The 19,246-nt window shown below is 42.9% G+C and overlaps 21 non-coding genes across 21 annotated transcripts; all 21 read right to left on the bottom strand.

Moving 5' to 3' along the window:
• Positions 1 to 528: 528 nt before the first annotated feature.
• Positions 529 to 601, bottom strand: trnaa-agc (transfer RNA alanine (anticodon AGC)). Its single transcript has one exon. It is a non-coding gene; the product is annotated as a tRNA-Ala (tRNA).
• An 855-nt stretch (positions 602 to 1,456) lies between these two features.
• Positions 1,457 to 1,529, bottom strand: trnaa-agc (transfer RNA alanine (anticodon AGC)). Its single transcript has one exon. It is a non-coding gene; the product is annotated as a tRNA-Ala (tRNA).
• Positions 1,530 to 1,768: 239 nt separating this feature from the next.
• trnaa-agc (transfer RNA alanine (anticodon AGC)) lies at positions 1,769 to 1,841 on the bottom strand. Its single transcript has one exon. It is a non-coding gene; the product is annotated as a tRNA-Ala (tRNA).
• A 551-nt stretch (positions 1,842 to 2,392) lies between these two features.
• On the bottom strand, positions 2,393 to 2,465 carry trnaa-agc (transfer RNA alanine (anticodon AGC)). The gene has a single exon. It is a non-coding gene; the product is annotated as a tRNA-Ala (tRNA).
• Positions 2,466 to 4,255: 1,790 nt separating this feature from the next.
• trnaa-agc (transfer RNA alanine (anticodon AGC)) lies at positions 4,256 to 4,328 on the bottom strand. Its single transcript has one exon. It is a non-coding gene; the product is annotated as a tRNA-Ala (tRNA).
• A 549-nt stretch (positions 4,329 to 4,877) lies between these two features.
• Positions 4,878 to 4,950, bottom strand: trnaa-agc (transfer RNA alanine (anticodon AGC)). The gene has a single exon. It is a non-coding gene; the product is annotated as a tRNA-Ala (tRNA).
• A 2,096-nt stretch (positions 4,951 to 7,046) lies between these two features.
• trnaa-agc (transfer RNA alanine (anticodon AGC)) lies at positions 7,047 to 7,119 on the bottom strand. The gene has a single exon. It is a non-coding gene; the product is annotated as a tRNA-Ala (tRNA).
• An 853-nt stretch (positions 7,120 to 7,972) lies between these two features.
• trnaa-agc (transfer RNA alanine (anticodon AGC)) lies at positions 7,973 to 8,045 on the bottom strand. Its single transcript has one exon. It is a non-coding gene; the product is annotated as a tRNA-Ala (tRNA).
• A 1,798-nt stretch (positions 8,046 to 9,843) lies between these two features.
• On the bottom strand, positions 9,844 to 9,916 carry trnaa-agc (transfer RNA alanine (anticodon AGC)). Its single transcript has one exon. It is a non-coding gene; the product is annotated as a tRNA-Ala (tRNA).
• Positions 9,917 to 10,776: 860 nt separating this feature from the next.
• Positions 10,777 to 10,849, bottom strand: trnaa-agc (transfer RNA alanine (anticodon AGC)). The gene has a single exon. It is a non-coding gene; the product is annotated as a tRNA-Ala (tRNA).
• Positions 10,850 to 11,701: 852 nt separating this feature from the next.
• Positions 11,702 to 11,774, bottom strand: trnaa-agc (transfer RNA alanine (anticodon AGC)). Its single transcript has one exon. It is a non-coding gene; the product is annotated as a tRNA-Ala (tRNA).
• A 239-nt stretch (positions 11,775 to 12,013) lies between these two features.
• Positions 12,014 to 12,086, bottom strand: trnaa-agc (transfer RNA alanine (anticodon AGC)). Its single transcript has one exon. It is a non-coding gene; the product is annotated as a tRNA-Ala (tRNA).
• An 858-nt stretch (positions 12,087 to 12,944) lies between these two features.
• trnaa-agc (transfer RNA alanine (anticodon AGC)) lies at positions 12,945 to 13,017 on the bottom strand. The gene has a single exon. It is a non-coding gene; the product is annotated as a tRNA-Ala (tRNA).
• Positions 13,018 to 13,876: 859 nt separating this feature from the next.
• Positions 13,877 to 13,949, bottom strand: trnaa-agc (transfer RNA alanine (anticodon AGC)). The gene has a single exon. It is a non-coding gene; the product is annotated as a tRNA-Ala (tRNA).
• A 239-nt stretch (positions 13,950 to 14,188) lies between these two features.
• trnaa-agc (transfer RNA alanine (anticodon AGC)) lies at positions 14,189 to 14,261 on the bottom strand. Its single transcript has one exon. It is a non-coding gene; the product is annotated as a tRNA-Ala (tRNA).
• A 548-nt stretch (positions 14,262 to 14,809) lies between these two features.
• trnaa-agc (transfer RNA alanine (anticodon AGC)) lies at positions 14,810 to 14,882 on the bottom strand. Its single transcript has one exon. It is a non-coding gene; the product is annotated as a tRNA-Ala (tRNA).
• A 236-nt stretch (positions 14,883 to 15,118) lies between these two features.
• Positions 15,119 to 15,191, bottom strand: trnaa-agc (transfer RNA alanine (anticodon AGC)). The gene has a single exon. It is a non-coding gene; the product is annotated as a tRNA-Ala (tRNA).
• Positions 15,192 to 16,052: 861 nt separating this feature from the next.
• On the bottom strand, positions 16,053 to 16,125 carry trnaa-agc (transfer RNA alanine (anticodon AGC)). Its single transcript has one exon. It is a non-coding gene; the product is annotated as a tRNA-Ala (tRNA).
• An 854-nt stretch (positions 16,126 to 16,979) lies between these two features.
• trnaa-agc (transfer RNA alanine (anticodon AGC)) lies at positions 16,980 to 17,052 on the bottom strand. The gene has a single exon. It is a non-coding gene; the product is annotated as a tRNA-Ala (tRNA).
• Positions 17,053 to 17,910: 858 nt separating this feature from the next.
• Positions 17,911 to 17,983, bottom strand: trnaa-agc (transfer RNA alanine (anticodon AGC)). The gene has a single exon. It is a non-coding gene; the product is annotated as a tRNA-Ala (tRNA).
• Positions 17,984 to 18,842: 859 nt separating this feature from the next.
• trnaa-agc (transfer RNA alanine (anticodon AGC)) lies at positions 18,843 to 18,915 on the bottom strand. Its single transcript has one exon. It is a non-coding gene; the product is annotated as a tRNA-Ala (tRNA).
• Between the last annotated feature and the right edge of the window lie 331 nt (positions 18,916 to 19,246).

Genomic DNA, 19,246 nt, shown 5'->3' with positions numbered 1-19,246 from the left:
GTATGAAATCTCAATGACCGCACTGCCAAATCCCTCGTCCATAAGAAAGGATACTTTTTTTTAAAGTATGCTTGCTTCAGCTGTCTAAAAGTATTTTTCATGGTAGTTCAGTAAAGGTTGAAGTAGTGACTGCAGTAAGCCCAGTGGTGGAAATAGTTGTATTGTTGGGTTAGTATCCAGAGCTACAACAACAATGATTGAACCAAACTAAATAGTTGGAGGATGCGGGCATCGATCCCGCTACCTCTCACATGCTAAGCGAGCACTCTACCATTTGAGCTAATCCCCCTGCGCCTCCAACAAGAAGTATGAAATCTCAATGACCGCACTGCCAAATCCCTCGTCCATAAGAAAGGATACTTTTTAAAAAGTATGCTTGCTTCAGCTGTCTAAAAGTATTTTTCATGGTAGTTCAGTAAAGGTTGAAGTAGTGACTGCAGTAAGCCCAGTGGTGGAAATAGTTGTATTGTTGGGTTAGTATCCAGAGCTACAACAACAATGTGTGCTGATTGAACCAAACTAAATAGTTGGAGGATGCGGGCATCGATCCCGCTACCTCTCGCATGCTAAGCGAGCACTCTACCATTTGAGCTAATCCCCCTGCGCCTCCAACAAGAAGTATGAAATCTCAATGACCGCACTGCCAAATCCCTCGTCCATAAGAAAGGATACTTTTTAAAAAGTATGCTTGCTTCAGCTGTCTAAAAGTATTTTTCATGGTAGTTCAGTAAAGGTTGAAGTAGTGACTGCAGTAAGCCCAGTGGTGGAAATAGTTGTATTGTTGGGTTAGTATCCAGAGCTACAACAACAATGTGTGCTGATTGAACCAAACTAAATAGTTGGAGGATGCGGGCATCGATCCCGCTACCTCTCACATGCTAAGCGAGCACTCTACCATTTGAGCTAATCCCCTGCACCTCCAACAAGAAGTATGAAATCTCAATGACCGCACTGCCAAATCCCTCGTCCATAAGAAAGGATACTTTTTAAAAAGTATGCTTGCTTCAGCTGTCTAAAAGTATTTTTCATGGTAGTTCAGTAAAGGTTGAAGTAGTGACTGCAGTAAGCCCAGTGGTGGAAATAGTTGTATTGTTGGGTTAGTATCCAGAGTTACAACAACAATGATTGAACCAAACTAAATAGTTGGAGGATGCGAGTATCGATTCTGCTACCTCTCTCATGCTAAGCGAGCACTCTACCATTTGAGCTAATCCCCCTGCGCCTCCAACAAGAAGTATGAAATCTCAATGACCGCACTGCCAAATCCCTCGTCCATAAGAAAGGATACTTTTTAAAAAGTATGCTTGCTTCAGCTGTCTAAAAGTATTTTTCATGGTAGTTCAGTAAAGGTTGAAGTAGTGACTGCAGTAAGCCCAGTGGTGGAAATAGTTGTATTGTTGGGTTAGTATCCAGAGCTACAACAACAATGTGTGCTGATTGAACCAAACTAAATAGTTGGAGGATGCGGGCATCGATCCCGCTACCTCTCGCATGCTAAGCGAGCACTCTACCATTTGAGCTAATCCCCCTGCACCTCCAACAAGAAGTATGAAATCTCAATGACCGCACTGCCAAATCCCTCGTCCATAAGAAAGGATACTTTTTAAAAAGTATGCTTGCTTCAGCTGTCTAAAAGTATTTTTCATGGTAGTTCAGTAAAGGTTGAAGTAGTGACTGCAGTAAGCCCAGTGGTGGAAATAGTTGTATTGTTGGGTTAGTATCCAGAGCTACAACAACAATGTGTGCTGATTGAACCAAACTAAATAGTTGGAGGATGCGGGCATCGATCCCGCTACCTCTCGCATGCTAAGCGAGCACTCTACCATTTGAGCTAATCCCCCTGCACCTCCAACAAGAAGTATGAAATCTCAATGACCGCACTGCCAAATCCCTCGTCCATAAGAAAGGATACTTTTTAAAAAGTATGCTTGCTTCAGCTGTCTAAAAGTATTTTTCATGGTAGTTCAGTAAAGGTTGAAGTAGTGACTGCAGTAAGCCCAGTGGTGGAAATAGTTGTATTGTTGGGTTAGTATCCAGAGCTACAACAACAATGTGTGCTGATTGAACCAAACTAAATAGTTGGAGGATGCGGGCATCGATCCCACTAACTCTCACATGCTAAGCGAGCATTCTACCATTTGAGCTAATCCCCCTGCACCTCCAACAAGAAGTATGAAATCTCAATGACCGCACTGCCAAATCCCTCGTCCATAAGAAAGGATACTTTTTAAAAAGTATGCTTGCTTCAGCTGTCTAAAAGTATTTTTCATGGTAGTTCAGTAAAGGTTGAAGTAGTGACTGCAGTAAGCCCAGTGGTGGAAATAGTTGTATTGTTGGGTTAGTATCCAGAGCTACAACAACAATGTGTGCTGATTGAACCAAACTAAATAGTTGGAGGATGCGGGCATCGATCCCGCTACCTCTCGCATGCTAAGCGAGCACTCTACCATTTGAGCTAATCCCCCTGCACCTCCAACAAGAAGTATGAAATCTCAATGACCGCACTGCCAAATCCCTCGTCCATAAGAAAGGATACTTTTTAAAAAGTATGCTTGCTTCAGCTGTCTAAAAGTATTTTTCATGGTAGTTCAGTAAAGGTTGAAGTAGTGACTGCAGTAAGCCCAGTGGTGGAAATAGTTGTATTGTTGGGTTAGTATCCAGAGCTACAACAACAATGTGTGCTGATTGAACCAAACTAAATAGTTGGAGGATGCGGGCATCGATCCCGCTACCTCTCACATGCTAAGCGAGCACTCTACCATTTGAGCTAATCCCCTGCGCCTCCAACAAGAAGTATGAAATCTCAATGACCGCACTGCCAAATCCCTCGTCCATAAGAAAGGATACTTTTTAAAAAGTATGCTTGCTTCAGCTGTCTAAAAGTATTTTTCATGGTAGTTCAGTAAAGGTTGAAGTAGTGACTGCAGTAAGCCCAGTGGTGGAAATAGTTGTATTGTTGGGTTAGTATCCAGAGCTACAACAACAATGTGTGCTGATTGAACCAAACTAAATAGTTGGAGGATGCGGGCATCGATCCCGCTACCTCTCACATGCTAAGCGAGCACTCTACCATTTGAGCTAATCCCCCTGCGCCTCCAATCAGAAGTATGAAATCTCAATGACCGCACTGCCAAATCCCTCGTCCATAAGAAAGGATACTTTTTAAAAAGTATGCTTGCTTCAGCTGTCTAAAAGTATTTTTCATGGTAGTTCAGTAAAGGTTGAAGTAGTGACTGCAGTAAGCCCAGTGGTGGAAATAGTTGTATTGTTGGGTTAGTATCCAGAGTTACAACAACAATGATTGAACCAAACTAAATATTTGGAGGATGCGAGTATCGATTCTGCAACCTCTCTCATGCTAAGCGAGCACTCTACCATTTGAGCTAATCCCCCTGCGCCTCCAACAAGAAGTATGAAATCTCAATGACCCCACTGCCAAATCCCTCGTCCATAAGAAAGGCTACTTTTTTAAAAGTATGCTTGCTTCAGCTGTCTAAAAGTATTTTTCATGGTAGTTCAGTAAAGGTTGAAGTAGTGACTGCAGTAAGCCCAGTGGTGGGAATAGTTGTATTGTTGGGTTAGTATCCAGAGCTACAACAACAATGTGTGCTGATTGAACCAAACTAAATAGTTGGAGGATGCGGGCATCGATCCCGCTACCTCTCGCATGCTAAGCGAGCACTCTACCATTTGAGCTAATCCCCTGCACCTCCAACAAGAAGTATGAAATCTCAATGACCGCACTGCCAAATCCCTCGTCCATAAGAAAGGATACTTTTTAAAAAGTATGCTTGCTTCAGCTGTCTAAAAGTATTTTTCATGGTAGTTCAGTAAAGGTTGAAGTAGTGACTGCAGTAAGCCCAGTGGTGGAAATAGTTGTATTGTTGGGTTAGTATCCAGAGCTACAACAACAATGTGTGCTGATTGAACCAAACTAAATAGTTGGAGGATGCAGGGCATCGATCCCGCTACCTCTCGCATGCTAAGCGAGCACTCTACCATTTGAGCTAATCCCCTGCGCCTCCAACAAGAAGTATGAAATCTCAATGACCGCACTGCCAAATCCCTCGTCCATAAGAAAGGATACTTTTTAAAAAGTATGCTTGCTTCAGCTGTCTAAAAGTATTTTTCATGGTAGTTCAGTAAAGGTTGAAGTAGTGACTGCAGTAAGCCCAGTGGTGGAAATAGTTGTATTGTTGGGTTAGTATCCAGAGCTACAACAACAATGTGTGCTGATTGAACCAAACTAAATAGTTGGAGGATGCGGGCATCGATCCCGCTACCTCTCGCATGCTAAGCGAGCACTCTACCATTTGAGCTAATCCCCCTGCGCCTCCAACAAGAAGTATGAAATCTCAATGACCGCACTGCCAAATCCCTCGTCCATAAGAAAGGATACTTTTTAAAAAGTATGCTTGCTTCAGCTGTCTAAAAGTTTTTCATGGTAGTTCAGTAAAGGTTGAAGTAGTGACTGCAGTAAGCCCAGTGGTGGAAATAGTTGTATTGTTGGGTTAGTATCCAGAGCTACAACAACAATGTGTGCTGATTGAACCAAACTAAATAGTTGGAGGATGCGGGCATCGATCCCGCTACCTCTCACATGCTAAGCGAGCACTCTACCATTTGAGCTAATCCCCCTGCACCTCCAACAAGAAGTATGAAATCTCAATGACCGCACTGCCAAATCCCTCGTCCATAAGAAAGGATACTTTTTAAAAAGTATGCTTGCTTCAGCTGTCTAAAAGTATTTTTCATGGTAGTTCAGTAAAGGTTGAAGTAGTGACTGCAGTAAGCCCAGTGGTGGAAATAGTTGTATTGTTGGGTTAGTATCCAGAGCTACAACAACAATGTGTGCTGATTGAACCAAACTAAATAGTTGGAGGATGCGGGGATCGATCCCGCTACCTCTCGCATGCTAAGCGAGCACTCTACCATTTGAGCTAATCCCCCTGCGCCTCCAACAAGAAGTATGAAATCTCAATGACCGCACTGCCAAATCCCTCGTCCATAAGAAAGGATACTTTTTAAAAAGTATGCTTGCTTCAGCTGTCTAAAAGTATTTTTCATGGTAGTTCAGTAAAGGTTGAAGTAGTGACTGCAGTAAGCCCAGTGGTGGAAATAGTTGTATTGTTGGGTTAGTATCCAGAGTTACAACAACAATGATTGAACCAAACTAAATAGTTGGAGGATGCGAGTATCGATTCTGCTACCTCTCTCATGCTAAGCGAGCACTCTACCATTTGAGCTAATCCCCCTGCGCCTCCAACAAGAAGTATGAAATCTCAATGACCGCACTGCCAAATCCCTCGTCCATAAGAAAGGCTACTTTTTTTAAAGTATGCTTGCTTCAGCTGTCTAAAAGTATTTTTCATGGTAGTTCAGTAAAGGTTGAAGTAGTGACTGCAGTAAGCCCAGTGGTGGAAATAGTTGTATTGTTGGGTTAGTATCCAGAGCTACAACAACAATGTGTGCTGATTGAACCAAACTAAATAGTTGGAGGATGCGGGCATCGATCCCGCTACCTCTCACATGCTAAGCGAGCACTCTACCATTTGAGCTAATCCCCTGCGCCTCCAACAAGAAGTATGAAATCTCAATGACCGCACTGCCAAATCCCTCGTCCATAAGAAAGGATACTTTTTAAAAAGTATGCTTGCTTCAGCTGTCTAAAAGTATTTTTCATGGTAGTTCAGTAAAGGTTGAAGTAGTGACTGCAGTAAGCCCAGTGGTGGAAATAGTTGTATTGTTGGGTTAGTATCCAGAGCTACAACAACAATGTGTGCTGATTGAACCAAACTAAATAGTTGGAGGATGCGGGCATCGATCCCGCTACCTCTCACATGCTAAGCGAGCACTCTACCATTTGAGCTAATCCCCCTGCGCCTCCAACAAGAAGTATGAAATCTCAATGACCGCACTGCCAAATCCCTCGTCCATAAGAAAGGATACTTTTTAAAAAGTATGCTTGCTTCAGCTGTCTAAAAGTATTTTTCATGGTAGTTCAGTAAAGGTTGAAGTAGTGACTGCAGTAAGCCCAGTGGTGGAAATAGTTGTATTGTTGGGTTAGTATCCAGAGCTACAACAACAATGTGTGCTGATTGAACCAAACTAAATAGTTGGAGGATGCGGGCATCGATCCCGCTACCTCTCACATGCTAAGCGAGCACTCTACCATTTGAGCTAATCCCCCTGCACCTCCAACAAGAAGTATGAAATCTCAATGACCGCACTGCCAAATCCCTCGTCCATAAGAAAGGATACTTTTTAAAAAGTATGCTTGCTTCAGCTGTCTAAAAGTATTTTTCATGGTAGTTCAGTAAAGGTTGAAGTAGTGACTGCAGTAAGCCCAGTGGTGGAAATAGTTGTATTGTTGGGTTAGTATCCAGAGTTACAACAACAATGATTGAACCAAACTAAATAGTTGGAGGATGCGAGTATCGATTCTGCTACCTCTCTCATGCTAAGCGAGCACTCTACCATTTGAGCTAATCCCCCTGCGCCTCCAACAAGAAGTATGAAATCTCAATGACCGCACTGCCAAATCCCTCGTCCATAAGAAAGGATACTTTTTAAAAAGTATGCTTGCTTCAGCTGTCTAAAAGTATTTTTCATGGTAGTTCAGTAAAGGTTGAAGTAGTGACTGCAGTAAGCCCAGTGGTGGAAATAGTTGTATTGTTGGGTTAGTATCCAGAGCTACAACAACAATGTGTGCTGATTGAACCAAACTAAATAGTTGGAGGATGCAGGCATCGATCCCGCTACCTCTCACATGCTAAGCGAGCGCTCTACCATTTGAGCTAATCCCCCTGCGCCTCCAACAAGAAGTATGAAATCTCAATGACCGCACTGCCAAATCCCTCGTCCATAAGAAAGGATACTTTTTAAAAAGTATGCTTGCTTCAGCTCTCTAAAAGTATTTTTCATGGTAGTTCAGTAAAGGTTGAAGTAGTGACTGCAGTAAGCCCAGTGGTGGAAATAGTTGTATTGTTGGGTTAGTATCCAGAGCTACAACAACAATGTGTGCTGATTGAACCAAACTAAATAGTTGGAGGATGCGGGCATCGATCCCGCTACCTCTCACATGCTAAGCGAGCGCTCTACCATTTGAGCTAATCCCCCTGCACCTCCAACAAGAAGTATGAAATCTCAATGACCGCACTGCCAAATCCCTCGTCCATAAGAAAGGATACTTTTTAAAAAGTATGCTTGCTTCAGCTGTCTAAAAGTATTTTTCATGGTAGTTCAGTAAAGGTTGAAGTAGTGACTGCAGTAAGCCCAGTGGTGGAAATAGTTGTATTGTTGGGTTAGTATCCAGAGCTACAACAACAATGATTGAACCAAACTAAATAGTTGGAGGATGCGGGCATCGATCCCGCTACCTCTCTCATGCTAAGCGAGCACTCTACCATTTGAGCTAATCCCCTGCGCCTCCAACAAGAAGTATGAAATCTCAATGACCGCACTGCCAAATCCCTCGTCCATAAGAAAGGATACTTTTTAAAAAGTATGCTTGCTTCAGCTGTCTAAAAGTATTTTTCATGGTAGTTCAGTAAAGGTTGAAGTAGTGACTGCAGTAAGCCCAGTGGTGGAAATAGTTGTATTGTTGGGTTAGTATCCAGAGCTACAACAACAATGTGTGCTGATTGAACCAAACTAAATAGTTGGAGGATGCAGGCATCGATCCCGCTACCTCTCGCATGCTAAGCGAGCACTCTACCATTTGAGCTAATCCCCTGCACCTCCAAAAGAACTATGAAATCTCAATGACCGCACTGCCAAATCCCTCGTCCATAAGAAAGGATACTTTTTAAAAAGTATGCTTGCTTCAGCTGTCTAAAAGTATTTTTCATGGTAGTTCAGTAAAGGTTGAAGTAGTGACTGCAGTAAGCCCAGTGGTGGAAATAGTTGTATTGTTGGGTTAGTATCCAGAGCTATAACAACAATGTGTGCTGATTGAACCAAAATAAATAGTTGGAGGATGCGGGCATCGATCCCGCTACCTCTCACATGCTAAGCGAGCGCTCTACCATTTGAGCTAATCCCCCTGCACCTCCAACAAGAAGTATGAAATCTCAATGACCGCACTGCCAAATCCCTCGTCCATAAGAAAGGATACTTTTTAAAAAGTATGCTTGCTTCAGCTGTCTAAAAGTATTTTTCATGGTAGTTCAGTAAAGGTTGAAGTAGTGACTGCAGTAAGCCCAGTGGTGGAAATAGTTGTATTGTTGGGTTAGTATCCAGAGCTACAACAACAATGTGTGCTGATTGAACCAAACTAAATAGTTGGAGGATGCGGGCATCGATCCCGCTACCTCTCACATGCTAAGCGAGCACTCTACCATTTGAGCTAATCCCCTGCACCTCCAACAAGAAGTATGAAATCTCAATGACCGCACTGCCAAATCCCTCGTCCATAAGAAAGGATACTTTTTAAAAAGTATGCTTGCTTCAGCTGTCTAAAAGTATTTTTCATGGTAGTTCAGTAAAGGTTGAAGTAGTGACTGCAGTAAGCCCAGTGGTGGAAATAGTTGTATTGTTGGGTTAGTATCCAGAGCTACAACAACAATGTGTGCTGATTGAACCAAACTAAATAGTTGGAGGATGCAGGCATCGATCCCGCTACCTCTCACATGCTAAGCGAGCACTCTACCATTTGAGCTAATCCCCCTGCACCTCCAACAAGAAGTATGAAATCTCAATGACCGCACTGCCAAATCCCTCGTCCATAAGAAAGGATACTTTTTAAAAAGTATGCTTGCTTCAGCTGTCTAAAAGTATTTTTCATGGTAGTTCAGTAAAGGTTGAAGTAGTGACTGCAGTAAGCCCAGTGGTGGAAATAGTTGTATTGTTGGGTTAGTATCCAGAGCTACAACAACAATGTGTGCTGATTGAACCAAACTAAATAGTTGGAGGATGCAGGCATCGATCCCGCTACCTCTCACATGCTAAGCGAGCACTCTACCATTTGAGCTAATCCCCCTGCACCTCCAACAAGAAGTATGAAATCTCAATGACCGCACTGCCAAATCCCTCGTCCATAAGAAAGGATACTTTTTAAAAAGTATGCTTGCTTCAGCTGTCTAAAAGTATTTTTCATGGTAGTTCAGTAAAGGTTGAAGTAGTGACTGCAGTAAGCCCAGTGGTGGAAATAGTTGTATTGTTGGGTTAGTATCCAGAGCTACAACAACAATGTGTGCTGATTGAACCAAACTAAATAGTTGGAGGATGCGGGCATCGATCCCGCTACCTCTCACATGCTAAGCGAGCACTCTACCATTTGAGCTAATCCCCCTGCACCTCCAACAAGAAGTATGAAATCTCAATGACCGCACTGCCAAATCCCTCGTCCATAAGAAAGGATACTTTTTAAAAAGTATGCTTGCTTCAGCTGTCTAAAAGTATTTTTCATGGTAGTTCAGTAAAGGTTGAAGTAGTGACTGCAGTAAGCCCAGTGGTGGAAATAGTTGTATTGTTGGGTTAGTATCCAGAGCTACAACAACAATGTGTGCTGATTGAACCAAACTAAATAGTTGGAGGATGCAGGCATCGATCCCGCTACCTCTCACATGCTAAGCGAGCACTCTACCATTTGAGCTAATCCCCCTGCACCTCCAAAACGAACTATGAAATCACAATGACCGCACTGCCAAATCCCTCGTCCATAAGAAAGGATACTTTTTAAAAAGTATGCTTGCTTCAGCTGTCTAAAAGTATTTTTCATGGTAGTTCAGTAAAGGTTGAAGTAGTGACTGCAGTAAGCCCAGTGGTGGAAATAGTTGTATTGTTGGGTTAGTATCCAGAGCTACAACAACAATGTGTGCTGATTGAACCAAACTAAATAGTTGGAGGATGCGGGCATCGATCCCGCTACCTCTCGCATGCTAAGCGAGCACTCTACCATTTGAGCTAATCCCCCTGCACCTCCAACAAGAAGTATGAAATCTCAATGACCGCACTGCCAAATCCCTCGTCCATAAGAAAGGATACTTTTTAAAAAGTATGCTTGCTTCAGCTGTCTAAAAGTATTTTTCATGGTAGTTCAGTAAAGGTTGAAGTAGTGACTGCAGTAAGCCCAGTGGTGGAAATAGTTGTATTGTTGGGTTAGTATCCAGAGCTACAACAACAATGTGTGCTGATTGAACCAAACTAAATAGTTGGAGGATGCGGGCATCGATCCCGCTACCTCTCGCATGCTAAGCGAGCACTCTACCATTTGAGCTAATCCCCTGCACCTCCAAAAGAAGTATGAAATCTCAATGACCGCACTGCCAAATCCCTCGTCCATAAGAAAGGATACTTTTTAAAAAGTATGCTTGCTTCAGCTGTCTAAAAGTATTTTTCATGGTAGTTCAGTAAAGGTTGAAGTAGTGACTGCAGTAAGCCCAGTGGTGGAAATAGTTGTATTGTTGGGTTAGTATCCAGAGCTACAACAACAATGTGTGCTGATTGAACCAAACTAAATAGTTGGAGGATGCGGGCATCGATCCCGCTACCTCTCACATGCTAAGCGAGCACTCTACCATTTGAGCTAATCCCCTGCACCTCCAACAAGAAGTATGAAATCTCAATGACCGCACTGCCAAATCCCTCGTCCATAAGAAAGGATACTTTTTAAAAAGTATGCTTGCTTCAGCTGTCTAAAAGTATTTTTCATGGTAGTTCAGTAAAGGTTGAAGTAGTGACTGCAGTAAGCCCAGTGGTGGAAATAGTTGTATTGTTGGGTTAGTATCCAGAGCTACAACAACAATGTGTGCTGATTGAACCAAACTAAATAGTTGGAGGATGCGGGCATCGATCCCGCTACCTCTCGCATGCTAAGCGAGCACTCTACCATTTGAGCTAATCCCCCTGCACCTCCAAAAGAACTATGAAATCTCAATGACCGCACTGCCAAATCCCTCGTCCATAAGAAAGGATACTTTTAAAAAGTATGCTTGCTTCAGCTGTCTAAAAGTATTTTTCATGGTAGTTCAGTAAAGGTTGAAGTAGTGACTGCAGTAAGCCCAGTGGTGGAAATAGTTGTATTGTTGGGTTAGTATCCAGAGCTACAACAACAATGTGTGCTGATTGAACCAAACTAAATAGTTGGAGGATGCGGGCATCGATCCCGCTACCTCTCGCATGCTAAGCGAGCACTCTACCATTTGAGCTAATCCCCTGCACCTCCAAAAGAACTATGAAATCTCAATGACCGCACTGCCAAATCCCTCGTCCATAAGAAAGGATACTTTTTAAAAAGTATGCTTGCTTCAGCTGTCTAAAAGTATTTTTCATGGTAGTTCAGTAAAGGTTGAAGTAGTGACTGCAGTAAGCCCAGTGGTGGAAATAGTTGTATTGTTGGGTTAGTATCCAGAGCTACAACAACAATGATTGAACCAAACTAAATAGTTGGAGGATGCGGGCATCGATTCTGCTACCTCTCTCATGCTAAGCGAGCACTCTACCATTTGAGCTAATCCCCCTGCGCCTCCAACAAGAAGTATGAAATCTCAATGACCCCACTGCCAAATCCCTCGTCCATAAGAAAGGCTACTTTTTTAAAAGTATGCTTGCTTCAGCTGTCTAAAAGTATTTTTCATGGTAGTTCAGTAAAGGTTGAAGTAGTGACTGCAGTAAGCCAAGTGGTGGGAATAGTTGTATTGTTGGGTTAGTATCCCGAGCTTCAACAACAATGTGTGCTGATTGAACCAAACTAAATAGTTGGAGGATGCGGGCATCGATCCCGCTACCTCTCGCATGCTAAGCGAGCACTCTACCATTTGAGCTAATCCCCCTGCACCTCCAAAACGAACTATGAAATCACAATGACCGCACTGCCAAATCCCTCGTCCATAAGAAAGGATACTTTTTAAAAAGTATGCTTGCTTCAGCTGTCTAAAAGTATTTTTCATGGTAGTTCAGTAAAGGTTGAAGTAGTGACTGCAGTAAGCCCAGTGGTGGAAATAGTTGTATTGTTGGGTTAGTATCCAGAGCTACAACAACAATGTGTGCTGATTGAACCAAACTAAATAGTTGGAGGATGCGGGCATCGATCCCGCTACCTCTCGCATGCTAAGCGAGCACTCTACCATTTGAGCTAATCCCCCTGCACCTCCAAAAGAAGTATGAAATCTCAATGACCGCACTGCCAAATCCCTCGTCCATAAGAAAGGATACTTTTTAAAAAGTATGCTTGCTTCAGCTGTCTAAAAGTATTTTTCATGGTAGTTCAGTAAAGGTTGAAGTAGTGACTGCAGTAAGCCCAGTGGTGGAAATAGTTGTATTGTTGGGTTAGTATCCAGAGCTACAACAACAATGTGTGCTGATTGAACCAAACTAAATAGTTGGAGGATGCGGGCATCGATCCCGCTACCTCTCGCATGCTAAGCGAGCACTCTACCATTTGAGCTAATCCCCTGCACCTCCAAAAGAACTATGAAATCTCAATGACCGCACTGCCAAATCCCTCGTCCATAAGAAAGGATACTTTTTAAAAAGTATGCTTGCTTCAGCTGTCTAAAAGTATTTTTCATGGTAGTTCAGTAAAGGTTGAAGTAGTGACTGCAGTAAGCCCAGTGGTGGAAATAGTTGTATTGTTGGGTTAGTATCCAGAGCTACAACAACAATGTGTGCTGATTGAACCAAACTAAATAGTTGGAGGATGCGGGCATCGATCCCGCTACCTCTCACATGCTAAGCGAGCACTCTACCATTTGAGCTAATCCCCTGCACCTCCAACAAGAAGTATGAAATCTCAATGACCGCACTGCCAAATCCCTCGTCCATAAGAAAGGATACTTTTTAAAAAGTATGCTTGCTTCAGCTGTCTAAAAGTATTTTTCATGGTAGTTCAGTAAAGGTTGAAGTAGTGACTGCAGTAAGCCCAGTGGTGGAAATAGTTGTATTGTTGGGTTAGTATCCAGAGCTACACAACAATGTGTGCTGATTGAACCAAACTAAATAGTTGGAGGATGCGGGCATCGATCCCGCTACCTCTCGCATGCTAAGCGAGCACTCTACCATTTGAGCTAATCCCCCTGCACCTCCAAAAGAAGTATGAAATCTCAATGACCGCACTGCCAAATCCCTCGTCCATAAGAAAGGATACTTTTTAAAAAGTATGCTTGCTTCAGCTGTCTAAAAGTATTTTTCATGGTAGTTCAGTAAAGGTTGAAGTAGTGACTGCAGTAAGCCCAGTGGTGGAAATAGTTGTATTGTTGGGTTAGTATCCAGAGCTACAACAACAATGTGTGCTGATTGAACCAAACTAAATAGTTGGAGGATGCGGGCATCGATCCCGCTACCTCTCGCATGCTAAGCGAGCACTCTACCATTTGAGCTAATCCCCTGCACCTCCAAAAAGAACTATGAAATCACAATGACCGCACTGCCAAATCCCTCGTCCATAAGAAAGGATACTTTTTAAAAAGTATGCTTGCTTCAGCTGTCTAAAAGTATTTTTCATGGTAGTTCAGTAAAGGTTGAAGTAGTGACTGCAGTAAGCCCAGTGGTGGAAATAGTTGTATTGTTGGGTTAGTATCCAGAGCTACAACAACAATGTGTGCTGATTGAACCAAACTAAATAGTTGGAGGATGCGGGCATCGATCCCGCTACCTCTCGCATGCTAAGCGAGCACTCTACCATTTGAGCTAATCCCCTGCACCTCCAATCAAAGTATGAAATCTCAATGACCGCACTGCCAAATCCCTCGTCCATAAGAAAGGATACTTTTTAAAAAGTATGCTTGCTTCAGCTGTCTAAAAGTATTTTTCATGGTAGTTCAGTAAAGGTTGAAGTAGTGACTGCAGTAAGCCCAGTGGTGGAAATAGTTGTATTGTTGGGTTAGTATCCAGAGCTACAACAACAATGTGTGCTGATTGAACCAAACTAAATAGTTGGAGGATGCGGGCATCGATCCCGCTACCTCTCGCATGCTAAGCGAGCACTCTACCATTTGAGCTAATCCCCCTGCACCTCCAAAACGAACTATGAAATCACAATGACCGCACTGCCAAATCCCTCGTCCATAAGAAAGGATACTTTTTAAAAAGTATGCTTGCTTCAGCTGTCTAAAAGTATTTTTCATGGTAGTTCAGTAAAGGTTGAAGTAGTGACTGCAGTAAGCCCAGTGGTGGAAATAGTTGTATTGTTGGGTTAGTATCCAGAGCTACAACAACAATGTGTGCTGATTGAACCAAACTAAATAGTTGGAGGATGCGGGCATCGATCCCGCTACCTCTCGCATGCTAAGCGAGCACTCTACCATTTGAGCTAATCCCCCTGCACCTCCAAAAGAAGTATGAAATCTCAATGACCGCACTGCCAAATCCCTCGTCCATAAGAAAGGATACTTTTTAAAAAGTATGCTTGCTTCAGCTGTCTAAAAGTATTTTTCATGGTAGTTCAGTAAAGGTTGAAGTAGTGACTGCAGTAAGCCCAGTGGTGGAAATAGTTGTATTGTTGGGTTAGTATCCAGAGCTACAACAACAATGTGTGCTGATTGAACCAAACTAAATAGTTGGAGGATGCGGGCATCGATCCCGCTACCTCTCGCATGCTAAGCGAGCACTCTACCATTTGAGCTAATCCCCTGCACCTCCAAAAGAAGTATGAAATCTCAATGACCGCACTGCCAAATCCCTCGTCCATAAGAAAGGATACTTTTTAAAAAGTATGCTTGCTTCAGCTGTCTAAAAGTATTTTTCATGGTAGTTCAGTAAAGGTTGAAGTAGTGACTGCAGTAAGCCCAGTGGTGGAAATAGTTGTATTGTTGGGTTAGTATCCAGAGCTACAACAACAATGTGTGCTGATTGAACCAAACTAAATAGTTGGAGGATGCGGGCATCGATCCCGCTACCTCTCGCATGCTAAGCGAGCACTCTACCATTTGAGCTAATCCCCCTGCACCTCCAAAAGAACTATGAAATCTCAATGACCGCACTGCCAAATCCCTCGTCCATAAGAAAGGATACTTTTTAAAAAGTATGCTTGCTAGCTGTCTAAAAGTATTTTTCATGGTAGTTCAGTAAAGGTTGAAGTAGTGACTGCAGTAAGCCCAGTGGTGGAAATAGTTGTATTGTTGGGTTAGTATCCAGAGCTACAACAACAATGTGTGCTGATTGAACCAAACTAAATAGTTGGAGGATGCGGGCATCGATCCCGCTACCTCTCGCATGCTAAGCGAGCACTCTACCATTTGAGCTAATCCCCCTGCACCTCCAAAAGAAGTATGAAATCTCAATGACCGCACTGCCAAATCCCTCGTCCATAAGAAAGGATACTTTTTAAAAAGTATGCTTGCTTCAGCTGTCTAAAAGTATTTTTCATGGTAGTTCAGTAAAGGTTGAAGTAGTGACTGCAGTAAGCCCAGTGGTGGAAATAGTTGTATTGTTGGGTTAGTATCCAGAGCTACAACAACAATGTGTGCTGATTGAACCAAACTAAATAGTTGGAGGATGCGGGCATCGATCCCGCTACCTCTCGCATGCTAAGCGAGCACTCTACCATTTGAGCTAATCTACCCTGCACCTCCAAAACGAACTATGAAATCACAATGACCGCACTGCCAAATCCCTCGTCCATAAGAAAGGATACTTTTTAAAAAGTATGCTTGCTTCAGCTGTCTAAAAGTATTTTTCATGGTAGTTCAGTAAAGGTTGAAGTAGTGACTGCAGTAAGCCCAGTGGTGGAAATAGTTGTATTGTTGGGTTAGTATCCAGAGCTACAACAACAATGTGTGCTGATTGAACCAAACTAAATAGTTGGAGGATGCGGGCATCGATCCCGCTACCTCTCGCATGCTAAGCGAGCACTCTACCATTTGAGCTAATCCCCTGCGCCTCCAAAAGAAGTATGAAATCTCAATGACCGCACTGCCAAATCCCTCGTCCATAAGAAAGGATACTTTTTAAAAAGTATGCTTGCTCCAGCTGTCTAAAAGTATTTTTCATGGTAGTTCAGTAAAGGTTGAAGTAGTGACTGCAGTAAGCCCAGTGGTGGAAATAGTTGTATTGTTGGGTTAGTATCCAGAGCTACAACAACAATGTGTGCTGATTGAACCAAACTAAATAGTTGGAGGATGCGGGCATCGATCCCGCTACCTCTCGCATGCTAAGCGAGCACTCTACCATTTGAGCTAATCCCCCTGCACCTCCAAAACGAACTATGAAATCTCAATGACCGCACTGCCAAATCCCTCGTCCATAAGAAAGGATACTTTTTAAAAAGTATGCTTGCTTCAGCTGTCTAAAAGTATTTTTCATGGTAGTTCAGTAAAGGTTGAAGTAGTGACTGCAGTAAGCCCAGTGGTGGAAATAGTTGTATTGTTGGGTTAGTATCCAGAGTTACAACAACAATGATTGAACCAAACTAAATAGTTGGAGGATGCGAGTATCGATTCTGCTACCTCTCTCATGCTAAGCGAGCACTCTACCATTTGAGCTAATCCCCTGCGCCTCCAACAAGAAGTATGAAATCTCAATGACCGCACTGCCAAATCCCTCGTCCATAAGAAAGGATACTTTTTAAAAAGTATGCTTGCTTCAGCTGTCTAAAAGTATTTTTCATGGTAGTTCAGTAAAGGTTGAAGTAGTGACTGCAGTAAGCCCAGTGGTGGAAATAGTTGTATTGTTGGGTTAGTATCCAGAGCTACAACAACAATGTGTGCTGATTGAACCAAACTAAATAGTTGGAGGATGCGGGCATCGATCCCGCTACCTCTTGCATGCTAAGCGAGCACTCTACCATTTGAACTAATCCCCCTGCACCTCCAAAAAAACTATGAAATCACAATGACCGCACTGCCAAATCCCTCGTCCATAAGAAAGGATACTTTTTAAAAAGTATGCTTGCTTCAGCTGTCTAAAAGTATTTTTCATGGTAGTTCAGTAAAGGTTGAAGTAGTGACTGCAGTAAGCCCAGTGGTGGAAATAGTTGTATTGTTGGGTTAGTATCCAGAGCTACAACAACAATGTGTGCTGATTGAACCAAACTAAATAGTTGGAGGATGCGGGCATCGATCCCGCTACCTCTCGCATGCTAAGCGAGCACTCTACCATTTGAGCTAATCCCCCTGCACCTCCAAAAGAAGTATGAAATCTCAATGACCGCACTGCCAAATCCCTCGTCCATAAGAAAGGATACTTTTTAAAAAGTATGCTTGCTTCAGCTGTCTAAAAGTATTTTTCATGGTAGTTCAGTAAAGGTTGAAGTAGTGACTGCAGTAAGCCCAGTGGTGGAAATAGTTGTATTGTTGGGTTAGTATCCAGAGCTACAACAACAATGTGTGCTGATTGAACCAAACTAAATAGTTGGAGGATGCAGGCATCGATCCCGCTACCTCTCGCATGCTAAGCGAGCACTCTACCATTTGAGCTAATCCCCTGCACCTCCAAAAGAAGTATGAAATCTCAATGACCGCACTGCCAAATCCCTCGTCCATAAGAAAGGATACTTTTTAAAAAGTATGCTTGCTTCAGCTGTCTAAAAGTATTTTTCATGGTAGTTCAGTAAAGGTTGAAGTAGTGACTGCAGTAAGCCCAGTGGTGGAAATAGTTGTATTGTTGGGTTAGTATCCAGAGCTACAACAACAATGTGTGCTGATTGAACCAAACTAAATAGTTGGAGGATGCGGGCATCGATCCCGCTACCTCTCGCATGCTAAGCGAGCACTCTACCATTTGAGCTAATCCCCTGCACCTCCAAAAGAAGTATGAAATCTCAATGACCGCACTGCCAAATCCCTCGTCCATAAGAAAGGATACTTTTTAAAAAGTATGCTTGCTTCAGCTGTCTAAAAGTATTTTTCATGGTAGTTCAGTAAAGGTTGAAGTAGTGACTGCAGTAAGCCCAGTGGTGGAAATAGTTGTATTGTTGGGTTAGTATCCAGAGCTACAACAACAATGTGTGCTGATTGAACCAAACTAAATAGTTGGAGGATGCGGGCATCGATCCCGCTACCTCTCGCATGCTAAGCGAGCACTCTACCATTTGAGCTAATCCCCCTGCACCTCCAAAAGAACTATGAAATCTCAATGACCGCACTGCCAAATCCCTCGTCCATAAGAAAGGATACTTTTTAAAAAGTATGCTTGCTTCAGCTGTCTAAAAGTATTTTTCATGGTAGTTCAGTAAAGGTTGAAGTAGTGACTGCAGTAAGCCCAGTGGTGGAAATAGTTGTATTGTTGGGTTAGTATCCAGAGCTACAACAACAATGTGTGCTGATTGAACCAAACTAAATAGTTGGAGGATGCGGGCATCGATCCCGCTACCTCTCGCATGCTAAGCGAGCACTCTACCATTTGAGCTAATCCCCTGCACCTCCAACAAGAAGTATGAAATCTCAATGACCGCACTGCCAAATCCCTCGTCCATAAGAAAGGATACTTTTTAAAAAGTATGCTTGCTTCAGCTGTCTAAAAGTATTTTTCATGGTAGTTCAGTAAAGGTTGAAGTAGTGACTGCAGTAAGCCCAGTGGTGGAAATAGTTGTATTGTTGGGTTAGTATCCAGAGCTACAACAACAATGTGTGCTGATTGAACCAAACTAAATAGTTGGAGGATGCGGGCATCGATCCCGCTACCTCTCGCATGCTAAGCGAGCACTCTACCATTTGAGCTAATCCCCTGCACCTCCAAAAGAAGTATGAAATCTCAATGACCGCACTGCCAAATCCCTCGTCCATAAGAAAGGATACTTTTTAAAAAGTATGCTTGCTTCAGCTGTCTAAAAGTATTTTTCATGGTAGTTCAGTAAAGGTTGAAGTAGTGACTGCAGTAAGCCCAGTGGTGGAAATAGTTGTATTGTTGGGTTAGTATCCAGAGCTACAACAACAATGTGTGCTGATTGAACCAAACTAAATAGTTGGAGGATGCGGGCATCGATCCCGCTACCTCTCGCATGCTAAGCGAGCACTCTACCATTTGAGCTAATCCCCCTGCACCTCCAAAAGAAGTATGAAATCTCAATGACCGCACTGCCAAATCCCTCGTCCATAAGAAAGGATACTTTTTAAAAAGTATGCTTGCTTCAGCTGTCTAAAAGTATTTTTCATGGTAGTTCAGTAAAGGTTGAAGTAGTGACTGCAGTAAGCCCAGTGGTGGAAATAGTTGTATTGTTGGGTTAGTATCCAGAGCTACAACAACAATGTGTGCTGATTGAACCAAACTAAATAGTTGGAGGATGCGGGCATCGATCCCGCTACCTCTCGCATGCTAAGCGAGCACTCTACCATTTGAGCTAATCCCCTGCACCTCCAAAAGAAGTATG

This window comes from Oncorhynchus keta, unplaced genomic scaffold (assembly GCF_023373465.1).
Source record: "Oncorhynchus keta strain PuntledgeMale-10-30-2019 unplaced genomic scaffold, Oket_V2 Un_contig_11426_pilon_pilon, whole genome shotgun sequence".
Taxonomy (NCBI): domain Eukaryota; kingdom Metazoa; phylum Chordata; class Actinopteri; order Salmoniformes; family Salmonidae; genus Oncorhynchus; species Oncorhynchus keta.
This window is presented reverse-complemented; position numbering and strand designations above follow the sequence as displayed.